The following is an 18,733-nucleotide window of genomic DNA, read 5'->3' as shown; positions in this document are numbered from 1 at the left end:
TATGCCTTTATGCATACGTAAATCAAAATGATAATCGTAGTTATCTCTGGGTGTTAAGATTACTAATACATTTGATTTTCTTTTTATTTTTCTGTTCATGTCTACCATGAATGTGTGTTACTTTTGTAATCAAAAGAATGTTATTATATCTCCGACTCCTTTTTTTTCAAGTTATTTATTTATTTTTGGCTGCATTGAGTCTTCGTTGCTGCACGCAGGCTTTCTCTAGTTGCAGCGAGTGGGGGGCTACTCTTCGTTGTGGTGTGCAGGCTTCTCATTGCGGTGGCTTCTCTTGTTGTGGAGCATGAGCTCTAGGCACGCGGGCTTCAATAGTTGTGGCACTTGGGCTCAGTAGTTGAGGCTCGCAGGCTCTAGAGCGCAGGCTCAGTAGTTGTGGCACACGGGCTTAGTTGCTCCACGGCATGTGTGATCTTCCCAGACCAGGGATCCAACCCATGTCCCCTGCATTGGCAGGCGGATTCTTAACCACTGTGCCACCAGGGAAGTCCTCCAACTCCTTGATGACTGAAATTCCTTCCACATGGAACAAAGCCTATAGTCTACATTTAGAAGTACATTAAGCCTAGTGAAAAAATATCAAATGGTATAAATTCACTCTAAAGTGTAATGAGGCTGTCAGGGGAAAAAACAGGAGGTAACTGGTTGCCTGAAAGGGGTAGGAGGAAATGTTTAAAAAATTAGAGATTCAGAAAAAAGACAGCAAAATTACCAACACAAACTTGGCCTACTTCAAAGTTTTGTCCAGCACTAATTCTGGTTAGATCATATGAAAAAGTAGAGAAGACCCAAGATCCTTGAGAAATTGCTTGGGCAAGAAGCAATCTTGGGTGCAGAAAAGGCCAGTTTTTATAATTCTGTCATTTAGACCTGGGAAAATATTTTGTTGGATTTTCCTGTTTTCACTGGGAGATTTATGTGTTCTGGATAATTTGTATACATCCTAATTGTCTCTCTCATTTTATTTCATTTTATTTATAGGACATAGGGAAGTCACACAGGGCCCATTAAACATGTGCTCACCCTCCTGGAAATTCCTTTTCAATGTACACACTGAGTGTGCATAACAAAGAGAATTTCATGTACTGATTTAGACTATATTTCACTCAATATATAGTATGAATGCAGTGACCAGCATGCAGAATTTTTAAGAACATCTAATTTTCAAATGTCAAGTTCTGTTGTTGCATAATTACATCCCAATATTTGGTTTGGAAACTATGGTCACAATGAAATAGATTATATACATTCTTTTACTTGAGAGGGTCCTGGCACACATGGATTGAGCAGGCACACTGATCCCACCAATGGAGCAGAGTTTTTTCCCTTCAAAGAGATCCTCAGGGCTCCAGAAAATCTCCCACTGTTGTTGCCCTTCAGGAAGAGATTTAAAGATCATTCTCCAACACCAGTAAATTTCTGTTAATCTCAAATCAAATAAATACGTTTTCAGCTTTAGTTTTAGTTGAGAAGTTGGTATGTTAAAGAATGTTTTAGCTCCAACCGCAACACACATAGAGGAAAAAGCACAGCCTTCAAGCTCTGATGTGCAAAGAGTTAACATCTTAAGAGCTAAACAGAACTGTATTAACTCCTCTCTTAACAAGCCAGGAGGACAAGAGGATTCTATAGGACTGAAGGACATCAAAACAGAGAAAAGAATTAGAGAGAGCTCTCTGGAGGAAGCAAGAACTGTAAGTTTATATCTAATACATATTTATAGTCTTTCATTTCTTTCCTTAGGGTGTTTTTGAAAAGAGTGAAATGTTTATTCATTTTGTATTGTGCCTGTCTCCCAGGCATCCAGACACAGTATCACTAGGTCATCTTTAATCCTGTCACCTTCTTAACTTCATACCACGTCCAACTAGTTGGCAAGTATTTTGATTCTCCTTCCTCAGTGTCTTCGTGATCTATCCCACTCTTCCATCCCCCTGCCACCATCCTTCTTAATTCAAGGCCACTTGCCTGAACCACAGCAATATCCTAATGTTCTTCTCTGCCAGTCTCTCTAACTCACTTATGCCAGATGAATCTTCCTAAAGCCCTTCCACAGCTCTAACTCTATTGCTCTTGTGCTCAAAATGTGTAATTCTCACCCATTGGCAGAATGAATACGATGCCTCTAATTTATATGCAAGATCTTCCAAAATATGCTTCCTTTCACTTAAATTCCCACAACTCTTCTTTCTCAAAGTTGTCATGCCTACCTGCTACTGTCAAAGACCACCCTGCTCTTTGCCCATCCCTGATTCTATTGAAACTCTCCTCTGTCTGTATAGAACACTCTGTATCTCCACCTGCCAAAATCCCTCCCAGACTCCAACAACCCTCCCTCCATAAAGCTTTATCTGATCCTTCAAGTAAATGTGAATTTCAATCTTCCTTTACACTTTCATTTTGCTTTGTTCTTCTCAGATTGACTTTTTTTTTTTTTTTTTTTTTTTTGCGGTACACGGGCCTCTCACTGTTGTGGCCTCTCCCGTTGCGGAGCACGGGCTCCGGACGCACAGGCTCAGTGGCCATGGCTCACCGGCCTAGCCACTCCACGGCATGTGGGATCTTTCTGGACCGGGGCAGAAACCCGTGTCGCCTGCATCGGCAGGCGGACTCTCAACCACTGCGCCACCAGGGAAGCCCTCAGATTGACTTTTTATATTTTACCTTACAGTTAAGTATGTGCTTTTCTCATTTCTCCTCTCCTCATTAATTGTTCACTTATTTTTCTTTCTGTTTTTGTGGGAAACTATGTTTTTTATTGTTATGATTGACATACAGCAGTGTATAAGTTTAAAGTGTACAGCCTAATGATTTGACTTACATATATTGTGAAATGATGACCACAATACATTTAGTAAACATCCATCATCTCATATAGATACAGAATTAAAGAAATATAAATACATTTTTCCTTGTGATGAGAACTCTTAAAATTTACTCTCTTAGCAACTTTCATATCTAACATACAGCAGTGTTAATTATATTTCTCACATAGTATATTACAACCCTGAAAATTATAACTGGAAGTTTGTACCTTTTGACTGTCTTCATCCAATTCCCATTCCCCCCTACCCCCAACTCTGGTAACCACAAATCTGAGGGCTTTATTTTTCTTCTCCTTGTAGCAGCTGCACAAAATGGGTACTCAGTAATATTTGTCAAATTAAGTTCAGTCCAAATTCCAGGAGTTCCTGTCATCTTTTCTGATCATTCATACAACCGACACTAAAATTACAGAGACTACACTTTTCTCCATAGCTTCTCTTTATCTCTGTTCCAAGTTTTTTCCTCAATGCTTACATCTCCTTTGCTTCTATCCTCTTACATAAGATCGGCTCCTCCTGAGTTCCCTCACTCATTTTAAAACTATTTTCTTTAAGAGTCTATTCACAAATTGTCCCTTCCTTCCGCCAGATTTGAAGGAGCCCAATTTCAGCGCCCCGTTCAGGGACTTGACTGTTTGGCCTGTTAAAGTTAGTAATGGGAAGACCTGAATTCCCAATCTACATTAAATTTAAAATAGCTAAAACCCTACTTCTATATTTTGACTCATAGGCCCACTTAATCCATGAATTTTTAGAGGATGGGAGTATTTTTGCAGCATTTCCTATGCTCCACTGAAATGCTACTGACATTCCTTTGAGCAGATTTTTTCACCTGATTTTTACATTTTTCTTCTTTTTTCTCTCTCCTCCTCAAATCAGTGACACCATTATGGCTCTCACTTCACTGTGTTCTTGGACGTGAGGGAGAATTAATGCAAAACTTTGTAAAATTATTAAAAGCAACTCTAAAAAGGAAAACAATTTCTGCCACAATCCAATATCATAATAATACATCAGTTGAAAAATTATTATGTATCTGCAGATACCAGGCACTCTGTTAGGTACAAAGATATCCTCAAAAGAGCTGATAGAGGGTCTTCCCTGGTGGCACAGTGGTTGAGAGTCCGCCTGCCGACCGGGTTCGTGCCCCGGTCCGGGAAGATCCCACATGCCACGGAGCGGCTGGGCCCGTGAGCCATGGCCACTGAGCCTGCGCGTCTGGAGCCTGTGCTCTGCAACGGGAGAGGCCACAACAGTGAGAGGCCCATGTACCGCAAAAAAAAAAAAAAAAAAAAGCTGATAGACTAGTGAAGAGACACATGATATATAAACACTATAGAGAACTGACTTATACTAACCAACATACAAGATAATTACATATATAATATAAATCATTAACTTATACTGATAAATGCAATAGAATTATCAATTGGCCAGAGACTAGTTCAGTGAAAACAACAAAAAACAGCTAGCATTTAGCTAATATGGAGCCTGTACTAAGTGCCAAGCATTATGCAAATTTTTTATAGGCATTATCTCAATTCACCCTCATCATAACCATATGAGATGAGTATTTCATCCCTATTTTATAGGTAAGGAAAATAAGCAGAGTGGTTAAGTAACTTGTCCATGGTCACACAGCAAAAGATGTGGATCCTTGTCTTTCTTATTCCTAGGCTCTTGACCACAGTCACTATTTACAGTTCATTCTCTCCAACTTTAATCAGAGGTGAGTATAAAATCAGAGTAAGGGGAGTTGGCTGTATGATTTTAATTTTTGATGTCATCATACTGGCTTTATTCAGCAATCACTACTAAAGACTAATTCTTTGCCCTCACTCACCTACCATTGCCCCAGTGCACTGCAACTCAATACCACTGCGACGGATTTCTTTTTGTCTTTTATTTCATTGGGTGCAAAACAAGTGATAAATTCTTCTTCCTTACATCTACTCTCCACTCCTTTTTTCCTGAGAGATTAAATCTGGTCAATTCATTGGATTTGGATGTCCCTTCATCACACCTTCACTGACATTCTCCCCTGAGTTTTCTTTTCTGGCATTCTGATAGGCTCCATTTCATTCTTAGAGCTTCTCTGACCATTTTTAGTGGTGCTTTCCAGTGGCTCCATAGTGCTATACAGCTTTGGTGGTGTATTTTGGAAGGGTCATAAACCAGAACAATCTTTTCTGGGTCCAGGTATTAAAGAACCACAGCATCCCTTCCTCCACTACAGCTTCATTTTTACAAATGGCTTCAGGTCCAGACGACGAGGTCTGTGATGCAGTCACCCCTCCTTTCCCTTCATCTTACTTCTCTACGATAGGAGGCTGAGAAAGTGGGGTGATATAGCAGACCTACGAAAGCTACTTTCAGTGTGAGGATTGACGTTAAAACAAAATGGTTTCCTTGGTTGCTTCCGTTCTGTTCTTATCCTGGGACTATTGTCTAACATATGAAAGCGTATCAACTTTTGGGTGATAGTCAGCTTCCTTAATATAGAAATCTGTAAAGATCCCTTTAAAATTATGTCATTTGAAAGATATTCTCCACTTATTGTGGTTTAAAAAAGTGAAACATCACAGAACAGAGTATGAATGACTCAATTCAAGTTAAATTGTCTGGAAAATAGATCAACAAAATGTTAATGTTTTCTCCCAGTAATAGAATTTCTCCATCATGCTTTTTTACCTTCTTTGTATTTCTCTGCTTGTTCAAAATAAGCTTGTGAGCAAACTTTGTAAGTTGACAAGTCAAGCTAGCTTCAGCAAAAAGGGGAATTTGTTGTAAGGACATAATACTCTCCTACAGAACCTAAGGGCAGGAACAGAGACAGGCCTTGGAAAAGACTAAAATCAAGGATAGGAAGCTTTTAGGACCTTTTAACTCAGCCACTCAGTGTCATTCTCTCTCTTGACTTGTTATTCATTCACCTATTCACTTATTCAATATATATTTATTAGGTGCCTACTACATTCTAGGAGTTGTTCAAGTGCTGGGAAATAAACGTAAATAAGATAAACCAATTGTCTGCTTTCAAAGTCCTTATATTTTAGTGAGAGGAGGTAATAAATAAGTGTAAATAAATGAAGGTAGTTTCTGGATATGGTAAGTGTTACCAGTGAAATAAACAGGGCGACATGACAGAGTATAACTGAAGAAGTCCTCACTTTAGTTATGAAGTCGGAGAAAGTCCTCTTGGCAGATGAAAAGATCCTGAGAGACTGAAGGATAAGAAGGAACTAGCCATGTGAAGAGCAAGGGAAAGAACATTCCAGCCAAGTACAAAAGTCCTGAGGCAAGAGGGAGCTTGCTGGTTCCAGGAGCAGAGAGGAGGCCAGTGGCAAGGAATGTTATTTGCTAGAGGAGGAGAAATACAAAGCATGATCTGAGAAATAGGAAGAAGGTCAGATCATAGAGGCCATGCTGACTACAGTAAGGAGTTTAGATTTTATTTTAAATGTAAAGGAAAACCACTGGACAATTTTAAGCAGGAAATGCGATGACCTGGGTTGTTTTTTAAAGAGCACTCTGGATGTTTCAGGGAGAATTGGTGGGAGGGGGATGGAGAGAGGAAAATGGGTAGAGCATTAGGAGAACATTATGGTAGTTGAGGTAGGGGACACTGGTGACAAGAATTAGAGTAGTAGCTGTGGAGACAGGAGGTACCTGGAGGATTTGCTAGTGGATGACAGAAAGGGAGAAATTGAGGCTTTAGGAAATGGTGGGATGGTAATTCCATTTATGGAGATAGAGAAAGCCTGGGAGATCAGGTTTGAGAGAGAAATTAGAATTCTTGTGTGAGACAGGTGAATTTGAGATACCTAGCAATCATGCAAGTGGAAATGACTAAAATTCAGGAAGATGTACAAATCTGAAGGTCAGGGCTGGAGACAAAAATTTTGGAAACAACAGCATGTACACACACACACACACACACACACACACACACACACACACACACACACACACACACACACGGTATTTAAAGCCAGGAGATTGGATATTATAATTCAGAAAAAGAGTGTTGACCAAGGTTTGAAGTGACTCTGCAGGTAGGATTTCCAGAGTTATTTAGGCTACAAAGCAGAATATGGCCATCCCAGAACTCCCAAGTTTATGTAATAGTCCTAGCCATTCACAGAGGCTAATTTAACTCTCTTAGTCCCATTTCCAAATGCCTGGGGAAAAGAATCTGATTGGCCCAGCTTAGGTCAGTTGTCTACCCCTGGTCTAATGAACAATGACTGTGGAAACTGGATCATAGACTATAAACTGGTTACTGGTTACTCAGTCCGTATGAATGGAGTGGAGAGGGGTTCAGAGGCTCATTTCCTGGAGAAAGGATATGGTCATTGGCTTCCAGGCTGAGCAGACACTTTAAAAATGATTCAAAATGGTATGCATCAATTCTATAATCAGAAAAATTGATTTCATTTTGAAGAAATAATGTCATTATTACTGAATGCTTGGTCTTACCCTTCAGTGTAGAGTGATCCACATCACTACAAAAAAGACTATGTCATGTTATATACCACCCTGAAAGTGTTGAGGAATTCCTGCTACAACTTAAGTATAGCCTGCAGAAGGCATCCCAAAGTTGCATGTAATTGGCTGAACTTTTCCTTTATTTTAGTGTCCTGTGGTATCTCTCACAGCTTGGGAGATGATACGACATCTCATCTTCTGGTGGACAATACAGCCAAGGCCCTGTTAGAGACATAGACCCGATACCTGTGATGGTACCAGCGTCAAAAGGTAAATTCGGTGCCTGAGGATGGATGTCTTTTAGAATGAAAACAACCCTCAGTCTGTTATTGTCGGGCGTCTTGCTAGCCTTCACAGTGACTGCTTTGCTCTCAGGTCTTTTCTTCAATCTTCTCAACGTTTTATTCATATATTCTTATAATAAAATTTTTACTGTGTGGGTTTAGGAGGTAAAGATAAATACCACCACCACAAATACCACAACAAAAACCAAGAGCAAATGAGTGGGTCTCATTCTTCTATCCATGTGATCAGCCCTTCACTCTCACTAAACAGAGGTAGGCAATTTAAAAGGAAAGGGCAAGGACTTCCCTGGTGGCACAGTGGTTAAGGCTCCATGCTCCCAATGCAGGGGGCCCAGGTTTGATCCCTGGTCTGGGAACTAGATCCCACATGCATGTTGCAACTAAGAGTTTGCATGCCACAACTAAGGAGCCCATGAGCCGCAACTAAGGAGCCTGCCTGCTGCAACTAAGACCTGACACAACCAAATAAATAAATATATATTTTTTAATTAAAAAAAATAAAAGGAAAGGGCATGGCCCCACTAGCGCTTCTTCCCCACTCACCTTAAGATGCTTTTGTAACTTTGTTCATACTCTCCCACCCCTCAGTCCTATTCATAGCTACTATTAATTCTACTTTCACTTCATTTCACTTCTGTAAGTTTTATTTCAAAGATAGGGCACTTTATGCACTGCCCATGGGTGTATAAATGGTGCCATTGCTTTGGAAAAAATCTTGGCATTATCTAGTAAAATTGAACATGCAGCTTTACTTCTATGTATAAAATTTGCAGGGATTTTTGCATATATGTACCAAGAGACATTTATCAGAATGTTCATAGTAGCGTTGTTCATAAGAATAAAAAATGGAAACAACATAAATGTCCATTGATCAGAAAATGAATACACACTGACGTATAATTATACACTGAAATAAATTTTTTTCTTTATAATAAATAATTTAATTTTCTTTATAAAATTATAAAGAAATACAAGGCAGTTATTAATACAATATTCAAGATAGTGGTCCCTCTGGGAGAAGAAGGGAATAGTATGGGTGAGGAACTTACAGAGGGTATTAGTAACCTCCTGTTTCATAAGCTGGTATGTATGTATGTGTACGCTTTATTATTATTCTTTAAACTGTCCATATATGTTTTATTTCCTCATTTATATGTGTGAGATAGAAAAAAATAACATATTTAGTAATATTTATATAATAATACATGTATAATGTATGTTGTATATAATACATATATATTATACATAATAGTTTTATTGGGATATAAATTACATAACATAAAATTCACTCTTTTATAAAAAAGTGTACAGTTTCTTAATTTTTACTATATTCACAGAGTTGTGCATTCATCCCCAGTACCTAATTTTAGAACATATCATTACCTCCCCCAAAAAACCTTATAGAAGACATTCCCCATGTCCCCACTCCCTGCCCCTGGTAATCACTAATCTGCTTTAAGTCTCTGGATTTGTCTATTCTGGACATTTTATATAAATGGAATCATATAATATATGATTTTTTGTGTCTGGCTTCTTTCACTTAGCATAATATTTTCAAAGTCCATCCAAGTTGTAACATTTATCAATACTCCAGTCCTTTTTATTGCTGAATAATAATACCACATTTTGTTTATACACTCATCAGTTGATGGACATTTGAGTTATTTTCACTTTTTGGCTATTGTAAGTAATGCTGGTATGAACATTTGTGTACAAGTTTTCTTTCATTTCTCTTAGGTATATACCTAGAAGTGGAATTGCTGGGTCATATGGTAACTCTATGTTAGTTCGAGGAACTGCCAAACTATTTTTGAAAGCAGTTGCACATTTTTACATCCCTACTAACAATTCATGAAAGTTCTGATTTCCTCATATCCTTACCAATAGTTGTTATTGTTATTGAGGTGGTATCTCGTGTTGTTTTTTAATTTATTCTTTCTTTTTGTGGTTTTGATTTGCACTTCCCTAATGAGTAATCACGTTGAACATCTTTCGTGTGTTTATCAGCCATTTGTATATCTTCTTTGGAAAAAATGTCTCCTCAGATCCCTTGCCTATTTTTTAATTGGGTTATTTGCCTTTATATTGTTGGTTGTTAAGAGTTCTTTATGAATTTTGGATACACGTCTCTTAACAGATATATGATTTGCAAATATTTTCGCCATTCTGTTGGTTGTCTTTTCACTTTCCTGTTAGTGGCCTTTGAAGCACAAAAGTTTTTAATTAATTAATTTATTTTTTGATACTTGTGCTTTTGGTTCCATGTCTAACTTCATAGTGTCATGTCTAATACTTCATGGCCCAAGGTCACAAAGGTTTATTCCCATATTTTCTTCTAAGAATTTTATACTTCTAGCTCTTACATTTAGGTCTGTGATCCATTTTAAGTTTATTTTTACTATGGTTTGAGGTAAGGATCCAACTTCATTCTTTTGCATGTGTCTATCCAGTTGTCCAGCACCATTTGTTGAAGAAGTTATCCTTTCCCTACTGAATTTTCTTGGCACACTTGTCAAAAATCAATTAACCATACATGTATGGATTTATTTCTGGACTCTCAATTATATTCCACTGATCTACATGCCTATCCTATGCCAATACCATGGATTATTATAGCTTTGTAGTAAGTTGAAATCAGGATGTGAAAAATAACTTTGTTATTTTTCAAGATTATTTTAGCTATTCTGGATCCCTTGTATTTCTATCTGAACTTTAAATAATGCTAAAGCTAATAGGTAGAAATTTTATAATGTCATAATTTAAAAGTTTAATGTCATACAACGTTGTCATAATATACAATGTAAAATTATTTCCTCACAAAATAATTATTAGTTAATAGGTTTTAAAAAGACTTGTCAATTAACTTTATGGTAGACAAAACTATCAGACACCCTCTTAACCAATAACTGAAGTTAACATTAATGGTAATGAGACTGGTGGAGATACCAACATTATGTGCCTCCTGATATAATGCACTGAGAAGAGTATAGCTTCAGTTCTGTGGGATTCCTGCCCCAAATGCATAACCTGAACCCATTATGAAGAAACATCAGACAAACCCTAACTGAGGGGCATTCTACAAAGGAATTGGCCTTTACTCTGTGCTCTTAAAATGTCAAAGTCATGAAAGACAAGGAGAAACTAAAAAAATTATTCTAGAGTGAAGCAGACTAAAGAGACATGGCAATCGAATGTCACATGGTCCTGAATTGTTGAAATTTGAATGGTCTATGGGTTAGATGGTAAAATGATATTAATGTTAATTTCCTGATTTTGATGGATATACTGTGCCTATGTACATATGTTCTTCTTTTTAGGAAATATACAGTGAATTCTTTAGAAGTAATGGGACATCGTGTCTATAATTTCCTTTTAAGTGGTCCCAAAAAGTAATATGTAGAAAATATATGTCATATTATATATTATGTAACAGATATATGTAGAAAGAGAGAGAAAGAATAGGATAAGGCAAATGACGTAAAAGGTAACAATTGTGGAATCTAAGTGAAGGGGATATAGGAGTTCTGTGTATTATTCTTGCAAATTTTCTGTAATTTTGAAATTATTTCAAAATAAAAACTTATAAAAGAATTGTAAGAAAAAATGAAGAAAGACTTTAAAAATTGTGAAAAAAATTGTGAATCACTGTATATTGTACACCTATAACTTATATAATATTGTATATCAACTATATTTCAAGTTAAAAAAAAGAAAGGAAAGAGACATTATTTATTGCTTTTCTTTTAGGAACAAAATAATTAGAAGATGTTATAACATAAGAGGATGAATAAACCCTAGTGGCAATTATGGCTAACCTGTCTAGCTGAGCCAAAGCTAGTTGATTCATGTGAGATAGATGGGGAAAAGAAGTCTCCAGAAGGGAAACCAAGCGCCTGGCCCAAGGCCTGGGAGTTTTACTTGATTTCCAAAAGGTTAAATCATTCGTATACAGGGATTGTATTGCGGCAGGGGAGAGATTGGTTACTGGGAAAAAGGAGGAGGGGGATGACTTACCTGAATCAGGAATTGCTGGGGTCCTACTGGTCTTCTTGAGACCAAATAGATTGCATAGATAGAGATCCAAACTCCTTTAGATAATATTCTCTACTTGGGAAGACTGTCATTAACTGAACAAACAGTCTTTCAGTATCATTTAATCAGACCAGACTATTCATAGAAAGTCATTGTGTGGGAAGTCTTAACCTCATAGGAAGATATCTGAAACACAGCTGACTTAATCTGGGTCAGGAGGGTTAACGATTCGCTGGAGGAAGGAATAGAATCAGAGACTAGCCAGATCCCTGACTTCTATGAATTCATCTCACCTCAAGATTTCTCCTTCATATGCATAATTTTCATCTGCAATGATTACACATGCTATTACCCACTCTGTTTTCATCTTCTCTCATTCCTATCCTATCATAAAGAGGTCCTTCAAAATTAGGCAGAAGGGTGCCTTCTTGCCTAGAGAGACCAACTCAAGACACAGACTGAGAGAAAAAAAGTCTGCAAAACATATATATAACAAAGAACTTATATTCAGAATTTACAAAGAACTCTTACAACTCAAAAATAGAAATATTTTTAAAAATCCAACAAAAAATGAGCAAAAGATTTGAACACACTTTATTTAAGAAGAAATGCAGATAGCATATAGCACACAAGAAATGTTCAACATCATTTGTCATTAAGGAAATGTAAATTAATAATGCAAATTAATACACTTAAAACCACTATATACCCACTAGGATGGCTAAAATTAAAAAGACCAAGTGTTGATGAGATGTAGAGGAACTAGAACTCTTATACCCTGCTGGTGGGAATATAATATGGTATAATCCCTTTGGAAAATAGTTTGGCAATTTTTTTAAAAAGTTAAACATGTACCTACCTTATGACCCAACTATTTCACTCCTGTGTATATACCCAGAGAAATGAAAACATATGTTACACAAAGATTTATACACAGATATTTATAGTAGCTCTGTTTGTAATAACCAAAAACTGGAAATAATCCAAATGTCCATCAACAGTAAATGGATAAATAAATTATGGTTTATCCAGAATACTACCAGCAATCAAAAGGAACTATTGATAAATGAAACACCACGTATGAATCTCAAAATAATACTCCTGAGTGAAAGAAGTCAGACAAAAAAAAAAAAAAAAAAAAAAAGGGACTCTCCTGGAGGTCCAGCAGTTAAGACCCCACACTTCCAATGCAGGGGACGCGGGTTCAATCCCTGGTTGGGGGCATCCCCCGCTCCAAAAGAAAAAAACCCACTGGGTATATAATGGATGACTCGAACTATATAAAATTCTAGAAAATGGAAACTAATTTGAAGTGACATAAAACATATGTATCAGTGGTTGCCTGGGAACAAAGGTGCGGGTTGGGGCTAGGATGGGGTGGAGAGGAGTGAATTGCTAAGGGGCACAAGGAAACTTGGCAGTGATGGATATGTTCATTATCTTTTTTTTCTTCTTTTTTCTTCTTTTATATGTTCATTATCTTAATTGTGGTGATGGTTTCACAGACACATACCTATGTCAAAATTAATCAGATTTTACACTTTAAGTATGTTCAGGGTAATACATGTCAATTATACTTCAATAAAGTTATTTTTTTTAAACTTACATTTCATCATTTCCAAAGGATAGATTGGAGAGGTGGTAGTGGTACCTTAGGTAGTTCTGAGACTAGGGTTCTGAGCTCTCTTTCTTCCAGTGAAGGAGCTGTATTTTGAGCTCTGGGTTTTAGAATGGCTGCTACAAGATCAGAGCTGACTCTAGACTAGTGAACACTCACACACTCAAAGGGGTACTGTAGTTTCCTCTGCTTAGATCAAGCAGAGGCTGTATTCCAAGGAGGCAGCTTTGGGGACAATTTCTCCACACCACGGAAACAAAGACGATGACTCTTGGTACTCAAGAAAGGTTTCTATCCTTTTCCTTACTGGGGATTTGAAGACAGTTGTGGGCACAATCCTTATTTAGGTCCAAATTATCTAATGAGGAGGAAAAATAAAAGAGTGGATTAAAAATAAAAATTAAGTAGACTAAAAGCCCTATTTGATACTTTTAGAAAGAGAATATACTTTCCAGACAGGAGGTTGAGTCATATGCTGGAATGATTTTCCACATCCAGGAGTGACATGGAATGATAAAGAGGTCCATTGGTACACATTTCTTATACTTCCTGAATTTCCTCTTAAACACATGACTCAAAATAGATTCAAGGGCTTCCCTGGTGGCACAGTGGTTGAGAATCCGCCTGCTGATGCAGGGGACACGGGTTCGTGCCCCGGTCCGGGAAGGTCCCACATGCCGCGGAGCAGCTGGGCCCGTGAGCCATGGCTGCTGAGGCTGCACGTCCGGAGCCTGTGCTCCGCAACAGGAGAGGCCACAACAGTGAGAGGCCCGCGTACTGCAAAAAAAAAAAAAAAAAAAAGATTCAAGCCCTCTGGGCAAGATGTGGTGAGAGATATGATGGGTTAAAAAATTACATGTAAAAATAATCTCCATTTACCCTCTCCTGGGACTTTAGGTAAGAATGTAAAGACTCAACTACCCTTGAACAGGATGACCCGAGAAGAATTGGAGGACAGTTTGTTTCGTCTTCGTGAAGAGCACATGTTGGTGAAGGAGCTTTTTTGGAAGCAACAGGATGAGATCAAAAGGTACCCAGAGTTCTCCTTAAGTCTTTAGAAGCTGTATCTACACCAGGCCTACACCACAATAAACCAAAAAGAATACATTTTCCTGAGATGTCTACACCAGAAAACAATTCAAATGTCAAGGATGGTTAACTCCAAAAATAATTTTTGAAGCAATATTGCTTTATTCTGTTTTCTTGCCAAACACATCAATAGACTGTGGCCATAGTTCATAAAGCATCATCAGAGTTATTCCAACCTAAAGAGCAAGAGACTGCGCAGGCTTCTGCCCTGGTCACAAAAGAGAGAACTGGGACGGGGGAATGGCCAAAATCTCAGGGGACCAAAGGCTGCAGGGGCAAGTAAGGGAAGGGGTTTTTATTTACCAAAAATCATATTGATCATTTACTGTATGCAGGCATGTTATATGTGCTTTATATGTGTTAACTCATTTAATACTATTTAATACTATGAAAGAATCATCATTAAGAATGAAAGGGAGGGCTTCCCTGGTGGCGCAGTGGTTGAGAGTCCGCCTGCCAATGCAGGGGACCCGGGTTCGTGCCCCGGTCCTGGAAGATCCCACATGCTGCGGAGCGGCTGGGCCCGTAAGCCATGGCCGCTGAGCCTGCGTGTCCAGAGCCTGTGCTCCGCAACGGGAAAGGCCACAACAGTGAGAGGCCTGCGTACCGCAAAAAAAAAAAAAAAAAAAAGAATGAAAGGGAGTGCAAAGAGGTTAAGTAACTTGCCCAAGGTCATAGCCAGTGGGTGGCAGAGCTGAAAGCTCTTAACTCCAAAATATACCATACACAGTGACTTTAGGGTATTGGCTTTCAAAAGTGTACCTTTTGGGTGCAGACCTGGAAAAGAATCTGAGATGGGGTGTGGGTAGATAAATAGATGGGCAGAATGAGAGTTCCAAAAGTCTGGGGTTAATATCTAGAACACATTTTGAAGATATTTGTGTCAATGCCTCCCAGCCAAAGACCACCAGGAACACACCTATAGCTGGGCAAGTTGGGTTAATTACTGCTGTAGCTTGAAAAAGTGCACACCGTGGGCATCTCAGTAAGACTGTTAGAAAGAGCCTATTACAGGATTTTGGCTTCAGTTGGGTGATTTGGGGGAGGGTCCAAGGTAACAGAAGTTTGCTCTAGATTGGATACTGTCAGAAAGCAGGGGCAGTTCTATGTTTGGATATCTCAATGTCTTATCTACAGGGAGGTTAGACTAGAGTGAGGCTAAAGCTGTCATCGGGAAAGAAGCAGCAGTCACTCATATTAGCCAGGAGAGGAGCACGTTTGGTATTCTGCAGGTGGCAGAGTGAACTTGTTTTTGTCTGGGCTGAGACAAAAGTATGCAGCGGCCTTGTTTGGTATCACTCTGTCATGGTCTCAGAGTGGCCTTCTGTGATGTTGTTGATCTGTGAGATTATGTCCAACAGCACAGTAACATGGCCTAGTTGTGAACGCCGGGCCACCAAACAACACTGAGGACTAGCTATGTCAGACCAATTCCCCGATGGAGCATTGCTTTGCTTTCTCATTGGTAATCCCCAGGAGTGGTTCAGAGCTTCATTTAGAATCTACAGTATTGCAGGCTTCCACTGTATGCCAACACTCTTCAGAATTGGAGATTCTTTTCTTTGTTTGTTTTTTGCGGTACGCGGGCCTCTCACTTTTGTGGCCTCTCCCGTTGCGGAGCACAGGCTCTGGACGCGCAGGCCCAGCGGCCATGGCTCATGGGCCCAGCCGCTCTGCGGCATGTGGGATCTTCCCGGACCGGGGCACGAACCCGTGTCCCCTGCATCGGCAGGCGGACTCTCAACCACTGCGCCACCAGGGAAGCCCTGAATTGGAGATTATTTTATATTGTGGAGAACTCGAGAATCCAGTGAAGTCAGATGGTTGCATGGGCCAAAAAACTTTGTCTGTTGGTCAGTAACCCAAAAGTACTTGAGGTTATAGATAGTAAGTGGCTAAATTGGATTCTAGCCCCTCAGACTTGGGGCAAGTTACCTAGCTGTTTAATGCCTTGATCTCTTTGTCTGGATATAATGATATGTAATAATAATAGCTAACTCCTACAGTGCTTACAATGCACCACACTGTTCAAAGCCCTTTATATATATTAACTTATTTTATCCTCATAACAATCCAATGAGCAGGTACTATTTTTATCTTTATTTATAGATGAGGAAACTGAGCACAAAAGGGTAATGACATGCCCCAGGCCACATAGTAAATGTCAGAACTGGCAGGCAGTGAGAACACAGGATCTGATGGTAATGGTTAAAAGTATGATTTTAGGTCAAGATAATAAATAGTAATTGACTATCCATTGTAGGTAAGCCTCGGTGTAAGCAGGGTGGGTATAGAGGAATAATCCTTAGAGTGGGCACATATACAGGAATGTGTGGACAGTTGGGACTGGAGAAGTAAATATTAAAATTTCTACATATATTTAATTATCTCCCTGTTAAAAATTAGTATTTTTTGTTTCTGTTTTATAATGACCATAATTTATTAGTACAAAAGAAACTATATATTTAAAAATAAATATACACACGAATATACTGAAGACTGCCTCATTTTTTACTAAGAGAGTGTGTGAGCACTGCAACAGAATGAACAAAGACAGACACCAAGATGTCCCTGCTCTGAAAGAGTTACAGTGTATTGGGGGCAGAAAATTAATATTTAAGTGTAAATAGTGGACTACAGCACATAAGTTTATATCAGAGATCAATTCAGATTATTAACCACCAGATAAACTGTAGAGATGGTAACTGTCATAGAAGGAGAGGGCATGAGCCACCAGCTCTCTTTTTGCCCACAGGATGAGGACAGCCTTGCTCCGGTCAGCCGCAGCAGGCCGGGACCGGAGGGCCGAGGTGACAGCGGCGGAGCAGCTCTCGGGGCCTACGAGGCGGCGGCGGAACGCGGGGTGGCGGCAGCGGCCCCCCAAGCACCTGCGCCCCCAGCTGCACGGGCTGCAACTGCAGTTCCAGCGCGTCGGCCCCCCTGCTCCCCGTTGCAGCCAGCCTCGCGTCCACGCGGGACACAGACAGCTCCACACCGCCGGGGCGGCGGGGGCCGAGAAACCCAAGAGGGGTGAGGCTCAGGGCCAAGTCCCCGACAGGGTCAAAACACTGGGAAGGTTTGATTTGCCAGCCACATTTTCCTCCCACTGCTTTATTCCGCCCACCACGCCCATTTTGTTCTTTTGTTCTCGTTCCTTTCTACCTCCCTAAAATCTTTTTTTCCTGAGTAGGATGTCCAGTTCAAAGTTCTCAGTTCACCATGCAGTACTGTTGAGAGGAGAATCAGACAATGGAAATGGGAACTTTGCTGGTCAAGTTTTGCAGGGCTCTAGAAAACAGAGATAACTTTGATGACATGCTTAGGTGTGAGCAGCAGTGATCTTAAGACAGGTCCCTCTCCTGGGACTCTGGGACTCTGGGCTAAGTGGCCTGTGCCTCTAAAACTGGGGTTCTTCACCTTTTGGGGGAAATGGACTCCTTTGCAACCATGATCAAAAGCTAGGCGTTCTCCCAAGAAAAATGCACATACACAGAGACAAAACTTTGCATACAATTCCATGGGTTCAGAGATTGTCAAAGCCTATTCCTGAAGTCCAGGCCTGGAAATCAGGCTGTTAAGGGAGGAGCTGCAGATTTTCATCTTCCTGTATCCCACGTGGCTAAGCGTCTCTGGCTGCTGTGGAACCCAACACTGAATTAAATATAGTGCTGTGTGTAAATTTCCTTCACCTGGCCTACTCATCCCTGTTTTAGGTCCATGGGAATGGGGTGTCTTAACCCTGGGGACTCAATGTTAGATTTTGTTCAGCACAGCCCTATATTTTCAAGCTCCCTCCTTGAGCCAACAAAATCTTTGTGAAAACAGCTAAAAGTAGAAAAACTAAATAAGTCTAAATTTCAATTCAGTTTAACTTCAGCATTATTGAATACCAGTTATATACCAGGCACTAGAGACAATGATGCATTAGAGTTAGACGCACAGTCCCTGCTCTTCTTCCCCTTTATACTGACCTACTTGAGAGTCTGTAGTCCCGCTGACTTATTAAATCAGTAGTTGCATATTTTTGCAAGAGTAAAAACTGAGAAGCTCCCCTCTGAGATCATTGGTCATATAAGGATTTCCTCCAGATCTCGAGGCTCCCTACTTCCAGCACTTGGTGTTCCATTTCTAGCACTTGGGGTTCTGGAAAAATCTGTTGCCAGAGTCTGCATCTTCTGTCTAAACTTTCAGAGTCAAGGGACAGGCTGAGCTACACAGCTCCTCCCACATTCAAGGAACATGTGACAAATGAAAAAGCCAGAGGTGAAGTATCCAGTGAACCCAGCGAACAGTGAGTTCTTTTACTTTATCCTGTGCTGTTACTCTTTCAACTGTAATTGGAAAAACCTCATTTAGGG

At 39.6% G+C, this 18,733-nt stretch overlaps 1 pseudogene; it reads left to right on the top strand.

Annotated features, from left to right (window-relative positions):
* Nucleotides 1-1,628: 1,628 nt before the first annotated feature.
* LOC132419616 (X-linked retinitis pigmentosa GTPase regulator-interacting protein 1-like) lies at nucleotides 1,629-18,725 on the top strand (annotated as a pseudogene).
* The last annotated feature ends 8 nt before the right edge of the window (nucleotides 18,726-18,733 follow it).

Source organism: Delphinus delphis, chromosome 2 (genome assembly GCF_949987515.2).
Source record: "Delphinus delphis chromosome 2, mDelDel1.2, whole genome shotgun sequence".
NCBI classification, from domain to species: Eukaryota; Metazoa; Chordata; class Mammalia; order Artiodactyla; family Delphinidae; genus Delphinus; species Delphinus delphis.
Note: the sequence above shows the minus strand (reverse complement) of the source record. Positions and strands in the feature narration are given on the sequence as shown.